Source organism: Megascapheus bottae, chromosome 35, assembly GCF_031878675.1.
Source record: "Megascapheus bottae isolate mThoBot1 chromosome 35, mThoBot2.hap1, whole genome shotgun sequence".
Classification (NCBI taxonomy): Eukaryota; Metazoa; Chordata; class Mammalia; order Rodentia; family Geomyidae; genus Megascapheus; species Megascapheus bottae.
The window spans coordinates 4496817-4522292 of NC_143543.1; the positions used below are offsets into that span (position 1 = coordinate 4496817).

General features: G+C 38.9%; 1 pseudogene; it reads left to right on the forward strand.

Moving 5' to 3' along the window:
• Window positions 1-18643, forward strand: part of LOC150042543 (vomeronasal type-2 receptor 116-like) — a 72375-nt pseudogene extending 53732 nt beyond the window's left edge.
• Window positions 18644-25476: the final 6833 nt, after the last annotated feature.

The window sequence follows — 25476 nt, forward strand, 5'->3', positions numbered from 1 at the left end:
TTGTATGATCATATTTTGGAGTCACAAATTTTTATGTCTGTATTTTTGTGTTTGTATTTCTAATACCTTGTCCATAGCATCGGGTATGGAATTATGAAGTCACTGCTCTTGTACTGTTTGGATCAAATAGCCCAATATTAAGGACAGCATGCGCTTTTTCTTCCTTTGGTCTTGACTTATATCACTCAACATGATTTGCTCTAAATTCATCCACATACCACCAAATGCCATTATTTTATCTTGTCTGTTGGTTATGTAGTATTCCATTTTATATATATATATATATATATATATATATATATATATATATATATCACATGTTTTATCCATTCATCTGCAGTAGGGGATCTGGATTGTTTCCATCCCTTGGCTATTGTGAATAGTGCAGAGATGAACATAGCTGAGCAGGTGTCCTTATCATATCCTGGGTTATGATGTTCAGGATAGAAAAGAGAGACTTATCAAAAGAAGAGGTTAAAATGGCAGAAAGCAGATGAGAAAATTCTCATCATTCATTTTCATAAAGGAAATGCCAACAAAAACAACCCTAAGATACCATCTTACCCCAACAAGAATGGCCAAGATTTTGAACTCAGACAATGACAAATGCTTGCAGGCTTGTGGAGATAAAGGAACAGTACTGCACTGTTTGTGGGATTGTAAGCTAATTCAGCCACTCTGGAAAGCAGTGTGGAGGTTTCTTATAGGATCTCTTTATCACTTAAATTTTTAAATTTTCATTATTGTAAAATAACCATGCAAAGAGCTTCTATACAAAAAAATACATATATATGTGCAATGTGCCTCATTCCCACAAGTTAGTTGGCATGCTTAATATCATAAAGCTCTTTATACTTCCTTGTGTAACCTACTTGAATCATGTGTAATTGTTCCTTTGCCCTTAATTTCGGCAGCATTTGTTATTAGACTTCCTGAAAGACATCATGATCAGAGTGAGAAAAAATTCGATATCAAGTAGGAGAAGGTGACGGAAAGAGCAGGGAAGAAATTATTTCTCCAATGAGCAACTAGTATCTCTCCATAGAAGAATTTTAGGTTATCATTAGGCTTTGCAGTCTATGGAGTCACATCAGGGAAGCTATTATGATACAGAGGTCTTCTCCAAATAAACGGTGAGCCAAGTCAGAGGTGGCAACAGTAGCAGAGTCAGCCCAGCTGATGGGCTTTGCATGAATTTAAATGGGTGGAATACGAGCCCATTGCTCAGTCAGCCACAGTCCAACATAGATACCGTTCAACTGTCCTGTGAGGACTAGTTCTACAGATCATGGACGTCTCAGTGTGAATCATGTGTATTTCTCTGATGAAGTGTTTTTTTTTCTTCCAAGTCTGCTCTCCTACAATTCTCCACCCACTTCTGACACCTATCCAGGTCCTGTGGGATCCTGAAAAAAGCCAGGTAGGAGTGCAGGCTCTTCCTTGAACAGTTGGGAGCCCTCCCAAAAATTCAGGATTGTTGCTGGCCTGCTGCCAGCCTTGCTCTCCCCTCCCCACCACCACGGGGTCATTGGCCACATGTTGGGGTCAGGGAGGGGAGCTAGGCCAGCTGGGTGCTGAGCAGCCAACTGTATGGATGAGCTTTGGTCTCCCTTTTTTTCTGGTTAAATTCAAAGTGAAGGAACAGCTGAAGCCCAGATGCTAGGTCAATGTTGTCATGGTTAATTTCCATGACTCAGCTCACCTATTCTTTGTTTTATATCTGGAGAATTAAATCTTATTTTTGTGAATTCCTAGATGTATAAATCCGGGGCGGAAACTAAAACTCTGCTTCTGTGGAGAGAGTTTTACTTTTCGTTATTCTCTTTTGGCCATCATCTCCTACTCAACATTGAAATTTGTTTTGCTAGTCAGAGCACTATCCTTGAGGTTTTGCAACGCTAGAAATGCACTTTTGTCATCTCTGGGTCTGATTTACTGATCATAATAAAAAAAAGTTCCCAGTCTTTCCATTTAATTACAAAATTTGCACTTTTTTTCTGATAGTAACATAGAAATCTATTGTGTATAAATAACATACATAGCCAAAGCACTACTTCCAGGTTTTTCTGTTTCCGTTGAAATGTCCAGATTGAAGTATCCTCAAAGAACATCAGAAGACCAGCACAGGTGCAAAAAGCAAAAGGGTCTTTGTTGCAGGGCAAGCTCCATCCTGGACTCACACCAGCACATACTAAAGTAGGAGGGCCAGCTGGGTGTGAATCTCAAAAGGCGTGGGGAAGTGGTTTTTATTTGCGATGATAGGAGGTTAAGGGAGATCCCATCACAGTATACCCTGATTGGATAGAATTTGAACAAAAAGATCATTTGTGTTTTGATTGGTTCCTAAGTCTTCCCCAAATCGTTGTTTTATGCCCATATTCTCTGCCTTCCTGTGGTTGTTTCTGCAGGACCTAATACTATTGTATGGTAGAGGAATTTAAGGAAACTGCAACTCATTGGCAGGGAAGCAAAACTTAGGCTTGGATGGAGATGTGATGATTTCTGGATTTTTCCCTCTCTACATTTTGGGAAGAAAAGGCAGTACCAGTGATGCCTCTAGTCATGAAGAGAACAAGCCGTAAGTAACTCAAAGTTACCTTTTCATGTACTGTTTTGTTTTCAGTATGAGCTATAGCTGTGAGAACTCCAAGTGCACATATGAATGTGCTGTGTTCTCTACCCTGAACTCCCATCCTTATGCACAAGAAGTGGAGTACTTTCATTGTATTATCTTGTATCTACTGTGGAGTAATTTTCTATCTGTTGTTAGGAGAGGATTTGGGGTTTGCTGTCTTTCCAGGGATGTAACCTCTACACTTTATTCCCAGTTCCCTGTATCTCCTCTATACCAGCTGTCAATGTAGAGTACGAAGTAATGCTATTACAAAAAATCTGAATCAGTGGCATGAGTTCTGAACTAAAAGGATGCAGACACATTTCCTTCCATGATGACCAGTGGTCTGAGATTTATTTGCTAATACTTACATTTTGAGGGTAGTTATAAAATTATTACTGTAGGGTGGTGGCTTATGATTGTGATGCTAAGTACTAAGAAGGCTTCTGTCTGATGATTGAGGTTCATAGCCAGCGTATGAGACTTTTATCTCCAATTAAACACTCAAATATGCAATGAGACCTGTAACTGAAGTGCCAAAGTCCTAGCCTTGAGAAAATAAACTCACAAAGAACATTTTGCCATTCATTTCCTGTTCTAGAAAACACATACATACACAAATACACACACTCTCTCTCTATCTATCTATTTATCTATCTATCTCATACACACACACACACACACACACACACACACACACACACACACACACACACACTTTATGGTAGGCAAGTAATCAGTGTTTCCAACTAAGCATTGCATCATTATTTTATGTCAGATATGCTTCACAATCTAGACACAAACTGTAATAAATATCTCTCACTAACAAATGGCTGTATAAAAGTAAAGAACTTCAAGAAAAGAACATAATTTGAAGATGATCTGGGTACATATTCCTTGCCTGTTGCAGGATAAAATGTCATTGCCTCTATATTTTCATTCTTCTCAATTGCTTGTTTGACAAGTGTATCCTGAGATTGCCTCCCATAGTTTGAAGACAAGGTGGCAGTGCTAAAAATTATTCTCTTCCCTGGTATAGAAAATATATATCTTTATATGGTGCTGGTACGTTTGTTTATCTTTATTTCTGTTCTGCTGCTTTTGGGAAATGTTTTTGAACTTATTGGCTCAAGGATATTGCTCTACCACTGAGTCACAGGTTCATATCTGGCACTTTTGGATGTTAACTTTAAATTAAGAGTCTCCCAGACACCAAGCCTAAGATGAATTCAACACATAATCCTCAGATGTCAGCTTCAAGAGAAATTAGAAATACAGGCATGAAGCATCAGTACCCAGTTTAGCATATTTTTCTTTCTCAAGTCTATCTACCCATGTTTTGCTGATTTTCCTTCTCTTAATTGCCCAGAATATGTCTGACTATTTTTATTAATATTCTAAGAAACATTAAATGTTATACTTTCAGCCGGTGGGTGTTTCTTAGATATCAATAGATATGAAGAGAAGTGTAGTTTGGATTGAATACAATGTTATGTGTGATATTGAGCACAGATGGCAATATTTTCTCAGGAAATACTTTCCTGTAGATAAGTGGACTACTGCGATTAGATATTAGTAGGCTAGATATGGGACTCAATTCTACTCCCACTGATGTTCCAAAAATATTGTTATGTTATTATAAATTATGGTACTCTGCCAACTGCTTTGAAGATCTTATAGAATTCAGCTGGGAATCCATCTGGCCCTGGGCTTTTCTTAGGTAGAAGCCTCTTTTGACATTTCTATTTCAGTGCTTGAAATAGGCCTGTTGAGTTGGGTTAGTTCTTCTTGGTTCAGTGTGGATATGTTAATATTGGCTAGAAATTCATCCATTTCTTCTAGATTCTCAAATTTGTTGGCATAAAGGTTTGAGCAGTATTCCCTCATGATGCTCTAGATCTTGGTAAATTCTGTCATCATATTACCATTTTCATTTGTGATTATATTTTAGGTATGCTCCCTTCTTGTTTTGGTAAGATTCGCTAAAGGTCTGTAAATTTTGTTAATTTTTTCAAGAACCAACTACATGATTTGTTGATTCTTTCTATCTTTTTTTGGTCTCCAATTCATTTAATTCTGCTTTGATTTTAATAATTAGCTTCCTTCTAATGGGATAGGGTTGGTTTGTTGCTCTTTTTCCAGGAGCTTAAGGTGACACATTAAATTATTGGATTTTGATTTTTCCAATTTGTTATTGTAGGCACTCAGATTTATAAAATTTCCTTTGAGTACTGCCTTTGCTGAGTCCCAGAGGAGCTGGTATTTTGTATGCTCCTTTTTGTTAAATCTCATAAACTGTTGGATTTCTGTTCTTATATCCTCGATGACCCATTGGTGATTCAACAATGTGTTGTTCAGTCTCCATGAGTTACAGGGTTTTTGTTGGTGGAGATGGGTGTTCAGTTCCAATTTGATGCCCCTGTGGTCTGAGAGAGTGCAGGGAAAAATTTCGGTGTTTCTGAATCTACCTAGGTTTGTTTTATGGCCTAAAATGTGGTCGATTTTGTAAAATGCTCCACGTGCTGCTGAAAAAAAGTCGTATATTGTGTTGTTTCTAAGTGGAATAATCTGCATATGCCTGTTACATCTAGTTGGTCTACATAGTTGTTCAAATCTAAGTTTCTCTGTTTAGTTTCTTCCTGGTTGATCTGTCCATCACTGTGTATGGTTTCAGTGAAAGTAAGGTTTGCTTGATGAAGTTTGATGCTATTGAGCAATTTTTTTTCTTTTTTATTGTAATTAGTAAAAAGGTTACATGATATTTTCCAGATAGAAGGTGCGTTAATTCACATACATTGATACCCTTTCACATGTCTTGGTACCCGTTTCCCTCCCCCCCCACACCCCCCACCCGTCTTGGTTTTCCCCCCTTCCCTATCAAATTTCAAATATCCAAATACAAATAAATTCAATATATTAGATAACAAAGTGAGATACTATACCAATATGACATAACAAGGGACAGCATAGGAGATGAGAGACAACATAGTACATTAAGGACAACAATCATTCATTATATGGCTTTCGTTTCACTATCCTGGAGGTCCTTTTAATTAGCTTCACATTATATGTCCTTATGTATCAAGATTTTGCTCTATTGCAAATCTATGCTAGTAGAGCCCAAGGTTTCTACTGATTATGACGAATGAGGGAAACCATTGAGCCTAAGTTCCTTTGAGTCTGGCTTACTTCACTTAATATGATTTTTTCTAAGTCTTTCCATTTCCTAACAAATGGGGCGATGTCATTCTTTCTGACAGCAGCATAGAATTCCATTGTGTACAAATACCACAACTTGTTGATCCACTCATCAATTGAGGGACATCTAGGTTGGTTCCATATCTTTGCTATGGTGAATAGTGCTGCAATGAACATGGTCGTGCTAGTGGGTTTAGTATGTCCTTGTTTCTGGATGGTTGGGTAAATGCCAAGTAGTGGAATTGCTGGGTCATAGGGGAGTTCTATGTTTAGCCTTTTGAGGCACTGCCACACTGCTTTCCATAGTGGTTGGACGAGTTTGCACTCCCTCCAACAGTGTAGTAGTGATCCCTCCTGGCCACATCCACTCCAGCATCTGTTGTCATTCGTTTTCCTGATCCTGGCCATTCTAGCTGGAGTGAGGTGGAATCTTAGAGTTGTTTTGATTTGCATTTCTTTTATGACCAGAGATGTTGAGCATTTCTTCATGTGTCTATAGGCCATTTTTGTTTCTTCTTCAGAGAAGACTCTCTTTAAGTCTTTGGCCCATTTTTTAATGGGATGGTTGTTACTTTGGAGGTTAGTTATGGAGTGATTCAATTTTTTGAGTTGTTGATATATTTTAGATATGAGGCCTTTGTCAGTTGTTTGGTTGGTGAAGATCTTCTCCCACTCTGTAGGCTTCCTGATTAGTTTACTAGCTATGTCCTTTGCCATACAAAAGCTCTGCAGTTTAATGCAGTCCCACTTCTCCAGCCTTTCTCTGATTTGTTGTGATTCTTGGTCCTTATTAAGAAAGTTTCGACCTGTGCCAAGGAGGCCTAGTGTATCTCCTATTCCTTCCTGTAGAGTTTTCAGTGTGTCAGCTTTTACCTCCAGGTCTTTGATCCATTTGGAGTTAATTCTAGTGCAAGGTGACAAAGAAGGATCCAGCTTTAGTTTTCTGCAGGTGCTTAACCAGTTCTGCCAGCACCACTTGTTGAAGAGGCTGTCTTTCTTCCATTCTATTTTTTTGGCTCCCTTGTCAAAGATTAGGTGGCCATAGGTCTGTGGTTTAATATCTGGGTCCTCAGTTCTATTCCATTGGTCTTCAGGCCTGTTCCTGTGCCAGTACCAAGCTGTTTTGAGACTTATAGCTCTGTAATAGAGTCTAAAGTTTGGAACTGAAATTCCTCCAGCGCTGTTCTTTCTGCTAAGAAGTGTTTTTGCTATACGGGGTCTTTTATTATTCCATATGAAATTTTGGATTGCCTCTTCTATTTCTTTAAAGAATGACATTGGGATGTTGATGGGTATTGCATTGAATTTGTAGATAGCTCTTGGCAAGATTGTCATTTTCACAATGTTGATTCTTCCAATCCAGGAGCATGGGAGGTTTTCCATTTCCTTAGTTCTGCTTTAATTTCCTTTTTTAGGGTTTTGAAGTTTTCGTCAAAAAGGTCCTTTACATTCTTAGTTAAGCTAATTCCTAGGTACTTTATTTTCTTTGAGGCTATTGTGAAAGGAGTTTCTTTCCTGATTATTGCCTCATTCCTCTCACTGTTGGCATAAAGGAAGGCAGTTGATTTTTGAGGGTTGATTTTATAGCCTGCTACTCTTCCAAAGCTTTGGATCAGCTCAAGGAGCTTGGGGTAGAGTCTATAGGATTCTTTAAATACAGAATCATGTCATCTGCAAAGAGGGATAGTTTTATTTCCTCTTTCCCTACTTGGATCCCCTTTATGCTTGCTTCTTGCCTTATTGCACTGGCTAGGAATTCTAGTACTATGTTAAGAGTAGTGGAGAGAGTGGGCATCCTTGTCTTGTTCCTGATTTTAGAGGGAATGGCTTTAGATTTTCACCATTAAGTGTAATACTAGCAGTAGGTTTCTCATACACAGCCTTTATTACATTGAGGAATGTTCCATGGATTCCTAGTTTCTCCAGAGCTTTTAACATGAAGGGGTGTTGGATCTTGTCAAATGCCTTTTCCGCGTCTATTGAGACAATCATGTGATTTTTGTCTTTGCTCCTGTGGATGTGTTGAATTATATTAATTGATTTGCGTATGTTGAACCAGCTTTGCCTCCCTGTGATGAATCCAGTTTGATCATAGTGTATAATTTTTTTGATGAGTTGTTGTAGACGGTTGGCCAGTATTTTGTTGAGAAGTTTTGCATCGATGTTCATCAAAGATATAGGTCTATAGTTCTCTTTCTTTGATGAATCTCTGTCTGGTTTGGGGATAAGGGTTATACTGGCTTCATAGAATGAGTTTGGTAAGGAACCTTCATTTTCAATTTCGTTGAAGAGCTTGAGGAGTATTGGTGTGAGCTCTGCTTTGAAGACCTTATAGAATTCAGCTGTGAATCCGTCTGGCCCTGGGCTTTTCTTAGGTGGAAGTTCTCTAATTGCCATTTCTATTTCAGAGCTTGAAATAGGCCTGTTGAGTTGGCTTAGTTCTTCTTGGTTCAGTGTGGGTATGTTAATATTGGCTAGGAATTCATCCATTTCATCTAGGTTCTCAAATTTGTTGGCATAAAGGTTTGAGAAGTATTCCCTCATGATATTCTGGATCTTGGTAATTTCTGTCGTGATATTACCATTTTCATCTGCGATTTTGTTTATTTCGATATGCTCTCTTCTTTTTTTGGTAAGATTTGCTAAGGGCTTGTCAATTTTGTTAATTCTTTCAAAGAACCAACTCCTTGTTTTGTTGATTCTTTCTATAGTTTTTTTTGGATTCCAAATCATTTAATTCTGCTTTGATTTTAATTATTTGCTTTCTTCTACTGGGATTAGGGATGGTTTGTTGCTCTTTTTCCAGGAGCTTAAGGTGGGACATTAACTTGTTGGTTTGCAATTTTTCCAACTTGTTGTTGTAGGCACTCAGCACTATAAATTTTCCTCTGAGTACTGCCTTTGCTGTGTCCCAAAGGAGTTGGTATTTTGTGTGCTCCTTACTGTTAAATTTCATAAACTGTTGGATTTCTGTTCTGATCTCTTCAATGACCCATTGGTGGTTCAACAATGTGTTGTTCAGTCTCCATGAGTTACAGGGTTTTCGTTGGTGGAGATGTGTGTTCAGTTCTAGTTTGATGCCTTTGTGGTCTGAGAGTGTGCATGGAATAATTTCTGTGTTTCTGAATCTGTCCAGGTTTGTTTTATGGCCTAAGATGTGATCTATTTTGGAAAATGTTCCATGTGCTGCTGAGAAAAACGTATATTGTGTTGTTGCTGGGTGGAATATTCTGCAGACGTCTGTTAGATCTAGTTGGTCTATATAGCTGTTCAGTTCTAATGTTTCTCTGTTGAGTTTTTGCCTTGTTGATCTGTCCATAGGTGAGAGTGGTGTGTTAAAGTCACCGACAATCACTGTATTTCGATCTATGTATGGTTTCAGTGTAAGTAAAGTTTGCTTGATGAAGTTTGGAGCTCCGGGATTGGGTGTGTAAATATTTAGGATCGTTATGTCTTCCTGGAGGAAAGATCCCTTTAGTAGTATGTAGTAACCTTCTTTGTCTTTTCTTACTAATTTTGGTTTGAAGTCTATTTTATCTGATATGAGGATGGCAACTCCAGCCTGTTTATGGGGGCTGTTAGCTTGATAGAGTTTATTCCAACCTCTCACATTCAAAAGATGCTTGTTTTTTTGGGTAAGATGTGTCTCTTGAAGACAGCAGAACGATGGCTCTTGCTTTTTGATCCAACAAGAGAGCCTATGCCATTTAATTGGAGAGTTGAGTCCATTGATATTGAGAGTTAGGATTGGGAGATATTTATTAGGTCTTACCATTTTTAAAAGCTTATATTTGGGCCTGTGTCTTGACAGTTCTTGTGGTCCTTAGGTGGTATGCTGTTTAGGTGCCATTTCTTTCCCTATATTGCCTTTATATATTTTGGTTTTCTATGTATAGAACATTTTTCAGAATTCTCTGTAGTGTTGGTTTTGTTGCGACATATTGTTGCAGCTTTTCCCTGGAATGGAATGTTTTTATTGTTCCCTCAGTTATGAATGAGAGCTTAGCTGGGTACAGTATTCTTGGTTGGTAGTTATTTGACTTAAGGGCATGACATATATGCTTCCAGTCACTTCTTGCTTGCATGGTCTCTGCTGAGTAATCTGGGGTGATTCTGATTGGTTTTCCTTTATAGGTTACTGAACCCTTTTCCCTGGCTGGGTTTAGGATCCTTTTTTGGGTTTCTACTGATCCAGTTCAGATTACGATGTGGCGGTGAGATGTTCTTTTCTGGTCAGGTCTGTTTGGGGTTCTAAAAGCTTCTTGTATCTGGATGGGTCTGCCCTTCTGGATATTTGGGAAATTCTCTGAGATGATTCCCTGAAGTATATTTCCAATACCATTGACCTCTTTCTCCAGACCCTCCTCAATACCAATTAGCCTTAAATTAGGCTTCCTGATTGTATCTTGGACCTCCTGAAGCGCTCTCTCATTTTTCCTAGATTTGGATTGACTCATTTTCTGTTCTTTCTCTATAATAACTAAATTATCTTCAGCCCCGGAAATTCTCTCCTCTGCATTGTCTAACCTGCTATCAAAGCTATGTACTTTATTTTTCATCTCCCTTGCTACTAATTGCTCATTTTTGATGCCTTGCATCTCTTCTTTTAGATCATGTATGGATTTCTTTAGCTCCTTGATTTCCATTTGAGTGGTTAGCTCAGTAGCTTTATTTTCTTTGAACATTTGCTGGAGTTCGGTCACCTTTTTATTTGTGGATTCTATGAATTCATCCATCTTTCTTTGAACAGCCTTTATTATGGCTTCCTTTATGGCTCCTTCTTTTTCACTTATCACCTTGTTTATGGTTTCCTCTTGTTCAGCTATGGCTTCCTCCCTTATCTCTTTCTTTATATTTTCACATTTTTCATTAATGATGTTTATCAATTGCATTTGTACAGCACTTGGAAGACTCTCCTCTAGGCTTGCCAGTGACTGTTCCATTGGCTGTTTACATTGGGTGGGGGAGGTGGGAGGTGTTGTTTCTTGATTTGACATTTTTCTTGAGTTTCTTGTTCTGCCCATTCGAAAATGGGAGCAAGATTAATACTAAACACGATTATAGTTTTTCAGATATAACCAACCTAGACCTCTGTAGCTGGCAGACTCTAGATGTTCACGAGTTTTGATTGGTGTTATCACTCTTTCTTTTCGTGCAGTTACCAACTAGTCTAATTTTTCACTGATAAGCAATTTATATTCAAAACAATAAGCCTCTCAATCCAATCTCTATTGTCTTTAAGTCCCTCTGAGCCTAGAGGATAATTAAACACCTAGATATACAATGTTGCTCAACTGCCATCAAGTGTAGATCCATGCAGTATAAGGGTTGAAAGAGGAGCAGAGGTCCAGAGATAGAAAAATAGAATGAGAGAGGTCAGGGGGTGAGTAGGTAGAGTATTTGGAAAGTATTAGAATAAAATTTATGTGTTGCTGCGCGACTAGCTCTTAGCCCAACCAGTGGCCTCACTGTGGACCATGGGATGGATCTGCGAGCTTCTGTCTGAGCGTGGTTGGCGGAGGTTTTCCTGTGTTGCTTCCAGGGGCGGCCCCAAGCCAAGGGTCTGGGGATTGAGAGTTTCAGGACCTCTCAGCAGGACCAGCAGGAGGCCCCTCTGTTCCCAGGGGCGGGGCCCAGCTGGGGGCGTGGGCTCCAAGGGTGGAGCCCTGCCTTTTTGGTTCTCAGAAGGAGAGCTTGGCTGCTGGTCAGCCCTTCAGATCCCTGCTGTGTTTCCACTGCTTTTTCAGAGTCTGACTGTGAAGGTGGTGTCTTGCTCAGGGTTTCCAGCTGGAGGATGCCCGCTCGAGAATTGAGGGGGGGCAGATGCTGGCTCCTATTTACCCGCACCCCCTACCCACTTTTGTAAGGCAGGGTCTCAAAGCCCTCCACTCTCCAGATCCAGTGGCCTGGGTGAGGAGCCTGGTGGGCGGGTGGGAGCTGGGACAGCTCCGCCTCCCCTGGTGGGGTGCTGAGTCTTAGGGTCTGCCTGCTTGTCAGTCTCCAGTCAGAGGGCTGGGGGTTGAGCCCGTTGGGCGGGTGTGAGTTGGGACAGTCCCGCCTCCCTTGATGGGGTGCTGGGTCTTATGGGTTGCCCGCCTGTCAATCTCCAGTCAATGGCCTGAGGGAGGGGGCTGTGGAGGGGAGGGATAGGATTCTAAATTCTTGGGGCGGGGTGTTGGGGTCTGAGTTAAGTTCTATTGCTTGGCACCTGCTCCGCTTTCCCGATGTGTTTGGGGACGTGCTGTATTACTCACGCCTCTGCCTCCGTCTGTGGGTGTTCCACGGTGGTGGGGAGTCTTTCACTCTCCTCGGGTCTCCGCCACTGCCTGTGTTCTGCGTCTGGGTCCCTCTGCTTGCTGTCTGGTTCCGCGTCTGGGTTCCGCTGCTTCCGCCATTCGCTGGCCCGGTTCTGTGCTGGTTTCTACAGCCGTTGGGCTCCCAGCCTGGTGCCCTCCACTGCTGCCGCTTTTCGTGGATTAGAGCCCGTGCCCGCCCCCGCTTTCCCCGTGTGGAGCCGGTGCCAGCTCAAGCCGCTTTTCGCAGCTTGGTCTGGTGCGGCTTTCCATGGCTTTGGGCGAGAGGTGGGGGAGGGGTCCTCGAGTTCCGAATTCTTTGAGAAAGTTGGATGTGAGATTTATCTGGATTTCTTTTCCGGTTTGAGTCCTTCTCCATTGCTTTTTGAGTTTGTTGTCGTGGATTTCTTTAGAAAGTTGGCTCGTGGGACTCCCTGGTTCTCTCTTTTTGTCAGAGAAAGCTAAGCAGCGTCCCTATTGTCTCGGCACCATCTTCCTTCCTTTGAGCAATTTTTAATAAGAGGAAAGCTTTGTATTATAAACTCACAGCAGGATTTAACCATCATAAGGAGGAATTTCATGGTAGGCTCCTTCCAAATACCTCCCATTTTCTCACACCACCCTGAAGATATTACCAGATTCACAGATTTTGTCAAGACAGTTAACCCTTCAAAATTCCCAGAGGATTTTTATCTTGCAAAGCTGTGGTTTCTCTCATTTAATTGTTAAGTTTCTGAGCCAGACTGTGTTGCATGGGAGAATTGTCTTCATGATCCTTCCTTATGGTGGTCGACGCATATTTTTGACATGGCCATGTCTGAAGAGAGTTACAACATATATAATGTAGTGTATGCTGTGGCCCATGCCCTACATGAAACGTTTGTTGATCAAACAGAATTGACACTGATGAGTAATGGCAAAGGGATGCTGCCTTCCCCTACAAAGGTAATTCCCTTTGTTGGACCAGCAGAGTCACATTTTTTTGGTTTATTTCTGGTCTGTTTTTTTTCTGGGAAATAATTTAGCTTTTAATTTATGCTTTATTTTTATTTTTATATTTTATTGTAAAGATCATGTATTAGTACATTTATTTTTAAAAGGATTACCCCACCCTCCTTTTCCCCTATTCCCCCATTCCTACTATCCTCTCCCCAAATTGTAAACTTCATCTCTAACATAGAGTGTAGTGAGTATCGTGTTTGTATTGGTTTAAACTTTTCCGTAATACCCTTTAAGGGGATTTTATAGAGAATTAAATGAAGTACTTTCAGATCATTTTTGTAAAGCTCAAGAGCAGCTTCTTTTCTTTTTATTTTCTTTGTCAGTCTTGGGGCTTGAACTCTGGATACTTTCCCTGAGCTCTTTTTCCTCAAGGCTAGAGCACTACCATTTTGAGCCACAGCTTTCACTACCAGTTTTTGAGTAGTTACTTGGAAATAGGAGTCTCAAAGGGTCATTTTTAACGGGGTTGGCTTCAAATTTCAATTCTCATATTTTAGCTTCTTGAGTAGCTAGGATGATACAAGTGTGAAACACTTGCAAATGACAAAAGATACCTTTATTTGTTTAAATATTTGAAGGTACTCCTAACCTGTGTTCATGTGCACGTAAAGACAAATTTGACATAAAAGAAATGAATGTCATATTCCATTTAATTTTTTGTGTTTCAAATGAATCAGTATGCTCACAGCTATTATATTCTAAATTAGGTATCTTGTTGTAGTCTTTGAGTTTGTGTAATATTATCTGCAATTATAATCTGTAATTATATATACCTTTAATAAGCCCAATATTTTGTAGGTCATGGGGCTTGACCTCAGCCTGGATAGTGTCCCTGTGCTCTTCATCTCAAGGCTACCATCCTACCCCTGGGCCAGAGCATTTCCCCTGAGCTCTTCAGCTTAAGTATACCACCCTACCTTTCAGCCAAGCCCCACTTCCCATTTTCTAGGTTAATTGGAGATAAGAGTCTCAGGCTGGATTTGAACCTTAATTCTCAGATCTCGGGCCTCCTGAATAGCTAGGATTACATATGTGAGCCACCACACCTGGTTTAATAACTGCACCCTTTATTTTAAAGAGCATCCAGTTTCACAATCTTGCTGGAAACAATTATATTTTGGGGAAGAAAGAAATTAAAGGCAGAGTATGATATTTTCAACATTTGGAATTTTACAGAAGGTCTTCAACGTAAAGTGATGCCCCACATGGTCATCAGCTGTCATTATTAGAATATAGGATAGAGTGGGCCTTAGGAAGTACCGAGGTGGGTTTGATAAAAATCATCATAATTTCAATTATACAGAAGTAAGCAAAAATCTGAAATTTATGCCCCTCTTTCACATTTATGCCACACCTTTGCACAATTAATTATATCCAACTTCAAATATTTTCTTATTCTTGAGTCTTGGGTGGAAAGGACCAGTAAATTTGGAATGTTGATGTATAATCAAAGATAAAGCCTGCTTTAACAAGTTTCCATCTTTGTGACAATATTTCTGAGTATCAATTTATAAACTGAAAGGTTCATTTGATCGCTTTTGTGGGCAAGTCATTCAGTGGTTAATTGGCCTGTTAAAGGGTATCTGTGGTGACAGGAATTAATGTAATGTCAAGATATTGCTTGTCTTTATACATATCTTCACCTGAATGGTATGTAGGGGGCTTGTTGGAATTCTTGAAAACAAATAAAATGAATTCCTCTCTCAAAAAATGGAAGAACTCCTCAGCAGAAGGGCATATTGATGTTTTCCTTGACTGTTCATGGCAGAATGTGTTGTTTAGGGCATTGGCTGATAGCCACATAGTCCTATCACATATGTCCATAGGGAAAGAAGTGGCCACCATTTTCATGCACACAGACAAAGTCCAGACTTGACAATTTCATCCACTCAAAGCACAGACACTGATTTCTGAATTAGATTATAAATCAGTGCCACTGTATGACTTCCAAAGTCCAGACTAAATCCAGCAAATGTGACAATTCATTGTGCAGATGATGGGTCACTGAGAATCACCTGTGCATTTTTTAGCTAGCCTGGGACATGGATTTGTATTTGTATGTGATGCCAGTTCAAACAAGACAGTTTATATACTTAAAGCACACAATAATGAAATGTCTAATGTTGACCTGAATAGTCAAATCAAAGCGCTATCTTGTGACTGCTTCAGCAAATCCATGAAGATCACAGACCTCTTTGGAGACATGCCAAGTCTTATGCATTCCAGGAGCATGCAAATGGGAGTTCTATTCTTTATGTTGCCATAATCTAATGTTTGTACTTTGTGAGGTCAGAAAGCAGGATTTCACGTCTAGAATGTAACCATTTTATCCATACTATTTTAAACATCTGAATGACATGAGTAGCTAAGTAATTTCCAAAGCTCACCAATTAGTAGACCTCTGAGGAGCATCAATTCACAGACACTAATAAAGTCTTTGTTAATGAAGATCACAGGATTTTCTTACATTGAAGCTGGCCTAACAATGTCTCATCTGACCAGAAATAAAATTAATTTCCTACTGCCTGGTGTGTATTTATGGGGGAAGATACTGATAATACAGAGCTTGATTTTTTGTGGATGCCATTACTTGCGTAGTATCTAGAGTGTTTGTTGGATTTCTTGTCCAAAAAAGAACAATCTCATCACATGTTAACTGAGTAGCATAAAGAAAGATATGAAGGGCCTAGGGTTCATATACCACTATAAAAGTGATATCTGTGATTTAGAGTATGCTTTGAAAGCTTCAATTTGGGTTCTTCTTCATAGTCCTTCAGTATTTCATATATGAGTAAGGCAAAACATATAATGACCTAAACTCAAGGAAGTTTCATAGCGTTGCCCAGAAAGACATACTCTTTCACCATTATCCATTATCTTTAAAAGCTCCACTTTCCTCAATAGTTCAATAAGCTGAATGTCAAGACTGTAGGACACGAGTTTTGTGGAATTTTTATTTTGGAATCTATAGCAGAATTTAATGCAATGATTAGATTTAGGCACGAAGTATTGTGCTTGACAGTTGAATTATTTCACAACAGTGAACATTTTTGATTTCTAGATAATTTCTAAGTAGCTACTGACATCTTTCTTCCTTTCTTTTTCTCAGATACCTCATTCAGTTTGCAGTGACAGTTGTGAATCTGGATGCAGGAAATCACCCCTTGAGGGAAAGGCTGCCTGTTGTTTTGATTGCATCCCTTTCCCAGAGAATGAAATTGCTAATGTGACTGGAAAGTATATGTCCTATGTAGTCATTCTCCAACTCTCTCCACATTTTTCTCAATTCATCTAACTTGATAAAACAGTTCTAAATTACAATGGTAGGAAAAAATAGTTCCTTACTTATGATAGTTCTTCTCTGTGTGTGTGTGTGTGTGTGTGTGTGTGTGTGTGTGTGTGTGTGTGTGTTTGTGTGTGTGTGTGGTGTGTGTGTGTGTGTCTTGTGTGTGTGTCTTGTAACTGGGCACTGTCCCTCATTTTTTTACTCAAGGTTTATATTCTAACACTTTAGGCACAATTCTACTTACAGCCCTTTTGATGGTTATTTGAGAATAATTCTCACAGAATTTTCTGTCCCACTGAATTCAAACTGAGATATTGAAAATATCTTTCTAAGTTCCATAAGGCCTGAGCCACTGGCACTAGGGAAACTGCTTTTTGCAATAACACAAACTGTGGGGTTTGAATGTATAGGTGTTTATTTGAAGAAATTCTCTCCTCTCTCTATTCAGCAATTTGAGAAGAACCTCTATCAAAAATAATGTGAAGTGTTATTTAGAATAGTGACTCCATGTTTTTTTAAAATTAGGTTTCAACTACAATAAAACCCATAAAAATTATTCCCACTGCTTAAAACTGCTGTTTCCACAGAGCAAGTGATTAGAAAGCTGAGTTTACTTTAACAAAGTAGATACAAGTTTTATGCATATATAACTTGACTACAGAGCTTTAATGAGTTCTTTGGTTCTTGTTCTACATTACGTGAGGTTAGAAATATAACGTGCTAAATTCAAAGGAGGGCTAAAAGGCTACTTTAATGTTAGACAAAAACATAGGAAAGTATAAGTTTTATTATCGATAATTTTGCATGGTGTTCACTGATTTGTGTATACAGTAAAGAACATTAATATTGTAGAATCATAAATTGTAATAATTATTGCCAAGATACTAGAGAAATTCCAAAATATCAGAATATCACTATGTATGATAAGAACTAAAGGTAAAAAGGAGTTGCATCTAGAAATTAAAAACATAGAGCATGGTGTCTCTCTCCCTTTGACAGCACCCAAACTCTGACAGAGTGTTTCCCTGCCTTTCTGCTTATCCATGTGCTTCTTTGCTTACCTTCTTGTTTTTTATTCACTTAATAAAGATCCAGGAAGGTTTCTTAACACTAAAAAATAGAACACAGGAATCAAGGTGAATTATGGTGGTAGAGAGAGATAGAAATAGAATAGCAGATATTTCTTGAAGTATCTGAGAATTCTTGCTTTTACCATCATAAATACTGCCATGTTAAATTTACCTCTAAATGGTGATTGCCAAATTTACTTTGAAGAAAGGAAACTATGGAACACAGGATAATGATAATTCATATTCCTCACTAGATATGGAGCAATATGTGAGGTGTCCAGATAATCAAAATGCCAACCAAGTGAGAAACCATTGCCTCCTAAAATCTGTAAGTTTCATGGCTCATGGAGAAACCTTATGGATGGCCTTAGACTGTATGGCTGTTTGCTTCTCTATTCTCACTTTTATTGTTCTAAGAGTTTTAGTGAAACACCACAACACTCCAATCATTAAGGCCAATAACCAGGCTCTCAGCTACATCCTGCTCATCTCCCTTATGTTTTGTTTCCTCGGCTCCCTTCTGTTTATTGGCCAACCCAATCACCTGCATCCTGCATCAGATCACATTTGGAAATGTATGTACCTTGGCAATTTCCACAGTGCTCACAAAAACTATGACTGTGGTCCAAGTATTCAAGGTCACTTCTCTAGGAAAAAGAATAAAGTGGCTGTTGCTATCAGGGGTTCTTAATTTCATTATTCCCCTCTTCACTCTTACCCAGGTGGCAAACTCTGAATTCTGGGTCACAGCCTCTCCTCCTTCATTGACACAGATGCACACTATGAATATGGTCACATCCTCATCGTGTGCAATGAAGGTTCCTTCACTACTATCTATTGTGTTCTAGGATACCTTGGCTCCCTGGCCCTGGCCAGCTTTGCTGATGCTTTCCTTGACAGGAACCTACCTGATGCTTCCAAGGAACCCAAGTTCCTAACATTCAGCATGCTGCTGTTCTGCAGTGTCTGAGCTAATTTTCTGCCAGTATATCATAGCACCAAGGGGAAGATCGTGGTAGCTATGAAGATATTCTCTATCTTGGCTTCCAGTGCAGGGCTCTTAGGCTGCATCTTTGCCCCCAAATGTTACCTCATCATGTTAAGACCAGAAAGAAATTCTGTCCATGGCTTCAGATATAAAACACATACTAGCAGAACAAAGCCTACCCTACATGACTAATGTGAATGGTCATGTGATAGAAGATCTGAACTTAATCCATATTTCTTTCCTGGAATTACATTAGATAATAATATAGAAATTACTTCAATGAGGAGGAGATCGGCGGAAGATGGCGGCGGTTCATTGTGAGTCATTCTGAGCTCCCGCCAAGATACAATTTCTGGCTGCCTAGGGGACAGTTCTCTACCAAAAATTGATTGGCGCAGAACTGCTGAATGCAAACAGAGGCACACAGAGCCTGCGGGAGCCAAGAGCCAACACCCGGCCATGCACGGACCTGCCAGCTTCACGGAACCTGAGAATCCAGCAATTTGTGAGTACCTCTGAGGAGAATTTTGCACTTCTGCTCACAGAGCGGCATTGGGAGGGTGCCCCCTCATGCACCAGCTGAGAGCAGCACCATCTTGACTGCTGGCAAAGATCCGGCCAAAGCAATTGGAGTCTGAGAGGTGGTGCTTGCTGTCAGTGCCACCATTCTAACTGACAAAGGATTTCCCAGAGATATCTTAACTGAAAATCTAACCCTGATGCTTATGAACTCCATCCCTAGTGCTGCAACACAGACCTGGTAAACAAAGTCGCCTGCAAGGGGCTGGGAATTTGGCCTAGTTGTAGAGTGCTTGCCTAGCATGCACGAAGACCCGGGTTCTATTCCTCAGTACCACATACATAGAAAAAAGCCAGAAGTGGTGGTGAGGCTCAAGTGGTAGAGCTCTAGCCTTGAGAAAGTCCAAGGACAGTGTTCAGGCCCTGAGCTCAAGCCCAGGACAGGCAAAACAACAACAACAACAAAAACAAAAACAGAAAAAAACAAAGCTGCCTGCAAATCTTTCAGCTTTCTTTTCACAATCAAGCAATCTGATCCAAAAAACAGCAAAGCCAAATCAGAAAAGAAAAAGACTTTCTGAAGTGTTTGGATCCCGAAGTCAGTGGAGACACAAGTTTCCTACCCTGCCCAACACCCCCCCCCCCCGAAAAAAGCCAGAAGAATACCCTTTTTTTGTTGTTCTTCGTGTTCTTTTACCCCTATTCATTTGCATTTTTAGGAGTTCTTATTTCCTCTTTGCTATTTTACTTACATGTTTTATTAAACGTTATGATTCATTCCTTTTTTTTTCTTTTTCTTGTTCTCGTCTCTTTTCCCGCATTCCTTCTGCCACTGAGGTTGTTCCTAGAAACACAGTGACAGCTCTGGGTGTAGTCTAAATAAAAATGATATCTATATTGATACTGTCAACTGCTTTTCAAGCTCCTGGTTCTCAACCCTAGAATCTCTTGGGTAAGAACTCACAATACTGAGGAATCTCCCCCAACCTTTTTTTCCTTTTTTGCTCTGTTCTCTTTTGTTTTTTTTTTTTTTGTTGTTGTTTTGGTTCTTTCTTCTTTTTAAAATTTGTATCATTGAAATCTCCAATGTCTCCCTCCCTCTTTTCTCTACATATTCTTCTTATTACTCTTCGTAATTTCTTAAGTTTTATCTAAGTTCTTCTAAACTTTGAACAAAAATATTATACCTGTCTATCACCCTAGGTCAATTATCCTTACACTATACCTTTTATTCATTACTATAATAACTTATGTTCCTGCATTATTCTTTTCCTACCTCCCTTATTGTATTTCATATTATTTTACTATTTCTGGTCCTCTGTTCCTTCAACTCTTATAATGCATGGATCTACATTTGATGATTGTTGAACAATGCTGTGTATATAGGTGTTCCATTATATTCTAGGTTAAGAGGGACTTAAATACAATAGAGATTGGATTGAGGGGCTTTCTCATTTAGTCATAAATCAGTAATTTGTGGTTGTATTATTTGTATGTAAGTGCACAAAAAGAAAGAGAGAATGATATTACCAATCTAAAAGTGTGAACATCTATTGTCAGCCAACTAAAAATGTCTAGGTTGGTTATATCTGAAAAACTGTAACCTTGTTTAGTATTAATCTTGCTCCCATTTTCAAATGGACAGAACAAGAAACTCAAGAAAATTGTCAAATCAAGGAATAGCATCTCCCACCCAATATAAACAGGCAATGGAGCCATCAGTGGCATATCTAGAGGAGAGTATTCCAAGTGTTATACAAATGCAATTGATAAACATCATTAATGAAAAGTGTGAAAACTTAAAGAAAGAGATAAGGGAGGTAGCCATAGATAAACAAGATGAAACCATAAACAAGGTGATATGTGAAAAAGGGGAAGCCATAAAGGAGGCCATAATAAAGGTTTTTCAAAGAAAAATGGATGAATTCATAAAATCCACAACAAATAGGTGACCAAAATCCAACAAATGTCCAAAGCTGCTGAGATAACCACTCAAAGGAAAATTAAGGAGCTAAGGAAATCCATACATGATCTAAAACAAGAGATGCAAGGCATCAAAAATGAGCAATTAGAAGCAAGGAAGATGTAGAATAAAGTACAAAGCAGGTTATACAATGGAGAAGAAAAATTTTGGGGGTTGAAGATAATTTAGTTGTTATAGAGAAAGAACAGATAATGAGTCATTTCAAATCTAGGAAATATGAAATAATGCTTTAGGAGATACAATTAGGAGTCCTAATTTAAAGACAATGGGTATTGAGGAGGGTCTAGAGAAAAAGGTCAATTGTACTGGAATTATACTTCAGGGAATCATCTCAGAGAACTTCCCAAATATCCGGAAGGGCAGGCCCATGCAGATACAAGAAGCTTTTAGAACCCCAAACAGACCTGACCAGAAAAGAACATCCCACCGCCACAGTATAATCCAAACTGGATCAATAGAAACCAAAGAAAGGATCCTAAAGGCAACCAGGGAGAAGGGATCAATCAGCTACAAAGGGAAACATGTCAGAATAACCCCAGATTTCTCAGCAGTGACCATGCAAGCAAGAAGAGATTAGAAGGATATAGGTCATGCCCTGAAGTCAAATAACTACCAACCAAGAATACTGTACACAATTAAGCTCTCATTCATAACTGAGGAAACAATAAAAACATTCCATTCCAGGCAAAACTTTCAACATTACATAGCAACCAAATCAACATTACAGAAAATTCTTAAAGATGTTGTACACATAGAAAACCACACAAATGTAATACAGAGAAAGAAATGGCACCTAAAACTGATACCACCTAAGTACCACAAGAACTGCCAAGACACAGAGCCTAATGAAAGCTTTCTAAAATGGCAGGAACTAATTAATATTTCTTAATCCTGACTCTCAATATCAATGGAATTAACTCCCCAATTAAATGACATAGACTGTCTAGTTGGATCAAAAAGCAAGGTCCATCATTCTGCTGTCTTCAAGAGACACATCTTACCCAAAAAACAAACATTTTTGAAAGTGAGAGGTTGGAAGAAAGTTTATCAGGCTAGTGGTCCCCATACACAGGCTGGAGTTGCCATCCTCATATCAGATAAAATGGACTTCAAACTTAAATTAGCAAGAAAAGACAAAGAAGGTTACTACATGCTACTAAAGGGGTCTTTCCTCCAGGAGGACATAACCATCCTAAATATCTACACACCTAATCTCAGAACACCGAACTTCATCAAGCAAGCCTTACTTTTACTAAAAACATACCTAGATGGAAACACACAGATTGTTGGTGACTTAACACACCACTCTCTCCCATGGACACATCAACCAGGCAAAACCTCAAGAGAGAAACCTTTGATTTGAAAAACTGTATACAGCAGACATCTGCAGATTATTCCACCCATCAATAATACAATATACGTTTTTTTCAGCAGCACACGGAACATTTTCCAAAATAGACCACATTTTAGGGCATAAAACAAACCTGGGCTGAATCAGAAGCATTGAAATTATTCCCTCCACTCTCTCAGACCAAAAGGGCAGCAAATGGGAACTAAATACCTATCTCCACCAGTGAAAACCCTGTAACTCATGGAGACCGATCAACACATTGTTGAATCACCAATGAGTCACCGAGGATATCAGAACAGAAATCCAACAGTTCATGAGATTTAACAAAAAGGAGCTCAACAAACAGCAGCTCCTTTCAGAGACGGCAAAGGCAGTACTCAGGGGAAAATTTATAGCCCTGAGTGCCTACAATAACAAATTGAAAATATCACAAACCAACAATTTAGTGTGTTATCTTAAGCTCCTGGGAAAAGAAAAACAAACCAACCCTAATCCCAGTACAAGGAAGAAATTATTAAAATCAAAGTAGAATTAAATAAATTGGAGTCCAAGAAAAGTTATAGAAAGAACAAACAAGGAGTTTGTTCTTTAAAGAAATTAACAAATTGACAGACCCTTAGCAAATCTAAAGAAAAAAAGAGTTGAGCATACCAAAATAAACAAAATCATACATGAAAATGGTAATTTCCACAACAGAAATTACCAAGATCCAGAGTATCATGAGAGAATATTCTCAAATCTTTTTGCCAACAAATTTGCGAATATAGAAGAAATGGATGAATTTCTAGCCAATATTAACTTACCCACACTGAACCATGAAGAACTAACGCGACTAAATAGGCCTATTTCAAGCACTGAAATAGAAATGGCAATAAGAGACCTTCCACCTAAGGCAAGCCCAGGGCCACCTGGATTCAAAGCTGAATTCTATAAGATCTTCAAAGCAGAGCTCACACCAGTACTCTTCAAGCACTTCAATGAAATTAAAAATAAAGTCTCTTTACTAAGCTCATCCCCAAACCAGACAGAGATTCATCAAAGACAGAGAACCTAGACCCATTTCTTTGATGAATATTGATGCAATACTTCTCAACAAAATACTGGTCAAACGTTTACAACAACTCATCAAAAAAATATAAACTCTAATGAAAGAGGATTCATCACAGGGAGGCAAAGATGGATCAACATACGGAAATCAATTCATATAATTGAACACATCAACAGGAGCAAGGACAAAAATGACATGATTGTCTCCAAAGAATCAAACATCCCATTAAAAGATGGGCCAAAGACTTAAAGATAGCATTCTCTGAAGAATAAATAAAATGGCCTATGGAAACATGAAGCAATGCTCAACAACTCTGGTCATAAAAGAAATGCAAATCAAAACAACTCTAAGATTCCACCTCACTCCAGTTAGAATGGCCAGGAACAAGAAAACTAATAACAACAGATTCTGGAGGGGATGTGGCCAGGAGAGATCACTACCACACTGATGGTAGGAATGCAAACTCGTTCAACCACTATGGAAAGCAGTATGGCAGTTCCTCAAAAGACTAAATATAGCGCTCCCCTATGACCCAGCAATTCCATTTCTAGGCATTTACGCAATTGTCCATAAACAAGGACATACTAAATCCACGAGCACGATGTTCATTGCAGCACTATTTACCGTAGCAAAGCTATGGAACCAACCCAGATGTCCCTCAGTTAATGAGTGTTTCAATAAGATGTGGTATTTTTACACAATGGACTTCTATGCTGCTATCAGAAAGAATTACATTACCCCATTTTTAGGAAATGGAAAGACTTAAAAAATCATATTAAGTGAAATAAGCCAGACTCAAAGGAACATATGCTCAATGGGTCATAATCAGTAGAAACCTTGGGCTCTCTTAGCAGAGATTTACAATAGAACAAAACCTAGTTATATAAGGTCATATAGAATGACGCTAAATGCAAGGGCCTCCAGGATGTAGAAACAAAAACCTTCTAATGAATGATTGTTGTCCTTAATGTCCTATGTTACCTCTCATCTCTTTTGCTGTCCCTTGGTTTCTCCTGGTTATCTGATATATTGGACATTTGGATATTTGGAATTGGATAGGGAAGGGAGGAAAACAAAATACAACATCCATTCATGTTGAAAGCACTAGAAAAAATAGGAATAAGAGGTTCATTCCTCAAAATAGTTAAAGCCATATATGAAAAACTAACAGCCAGTAGTATACTAAATGGTGAAAGACTGGAAACCTTTACCTTTAAATCAGGAACTGGACAGGGATGCCCACTCTCTCCACTTCTCTTCAATAGAGTGCTGGAACCCTTAGCCAGAGTAATAATGCAAAAAAGGACATCAACTTATCCACAAAGGGAAAGAAGAAATTAAACCATCCGTATTCACAGATACATTGATCCACTACTTGAGTCACCCAACATACTCCACTCCCAAACTCCTAGAATTAATAAACTAATTTAGCAAAGTGGCAGAATAAAAAATTAACCTTCAGAAGTCAATAGCCTTTTTGAACACCAACAATTCACAAATGGAAAGCCAAATCAAGTACATGAACCAATTCACAATAGCCCCCAAAAGAATAAAATACTTCGGAATAAACTTAACCAAAGATATAAAGGAATTATTCAATGAAACTATAAAAGCCTAACGAAAAAATTAAAAGAGGACACTGGGAAATGGAAAAACATCCCATGCTCATGGCTAGGGAGAACCAACAGAGTAGAAATGGCTATATTGTCAAAATTAATATACAATTTCAATGCAATCCCTATCAAAATCTCAAAGACATTCTTTTTTTATTGTAATTAATAAAAGGGTTACATGATATTTGCCAGATAGAAGGTGCATTAATTCACCCCCCCGTCTTGGTTTTCCCCCTCCCTATCAAATTTCAAATATTCAAATACAAATAAATTCAATATATCAGATAACAAAGTGAGGTACTCTAACAATATGAGATACCCAAGGGACAGCAAAGGAGATGAGAGATAACATAGTACATTAAGGACAACAATCATTCGTTATATGGCTTTTGTTTCAATATCCTGGAGGTCCTTTCAATTAGCTTCATACTATATGGCCTTATGTATCAAGATTTTGCTCTATTGCAGGTCTCTGTTAGGCGAGCCCAAGGTTTCTACTGGTTATGACAA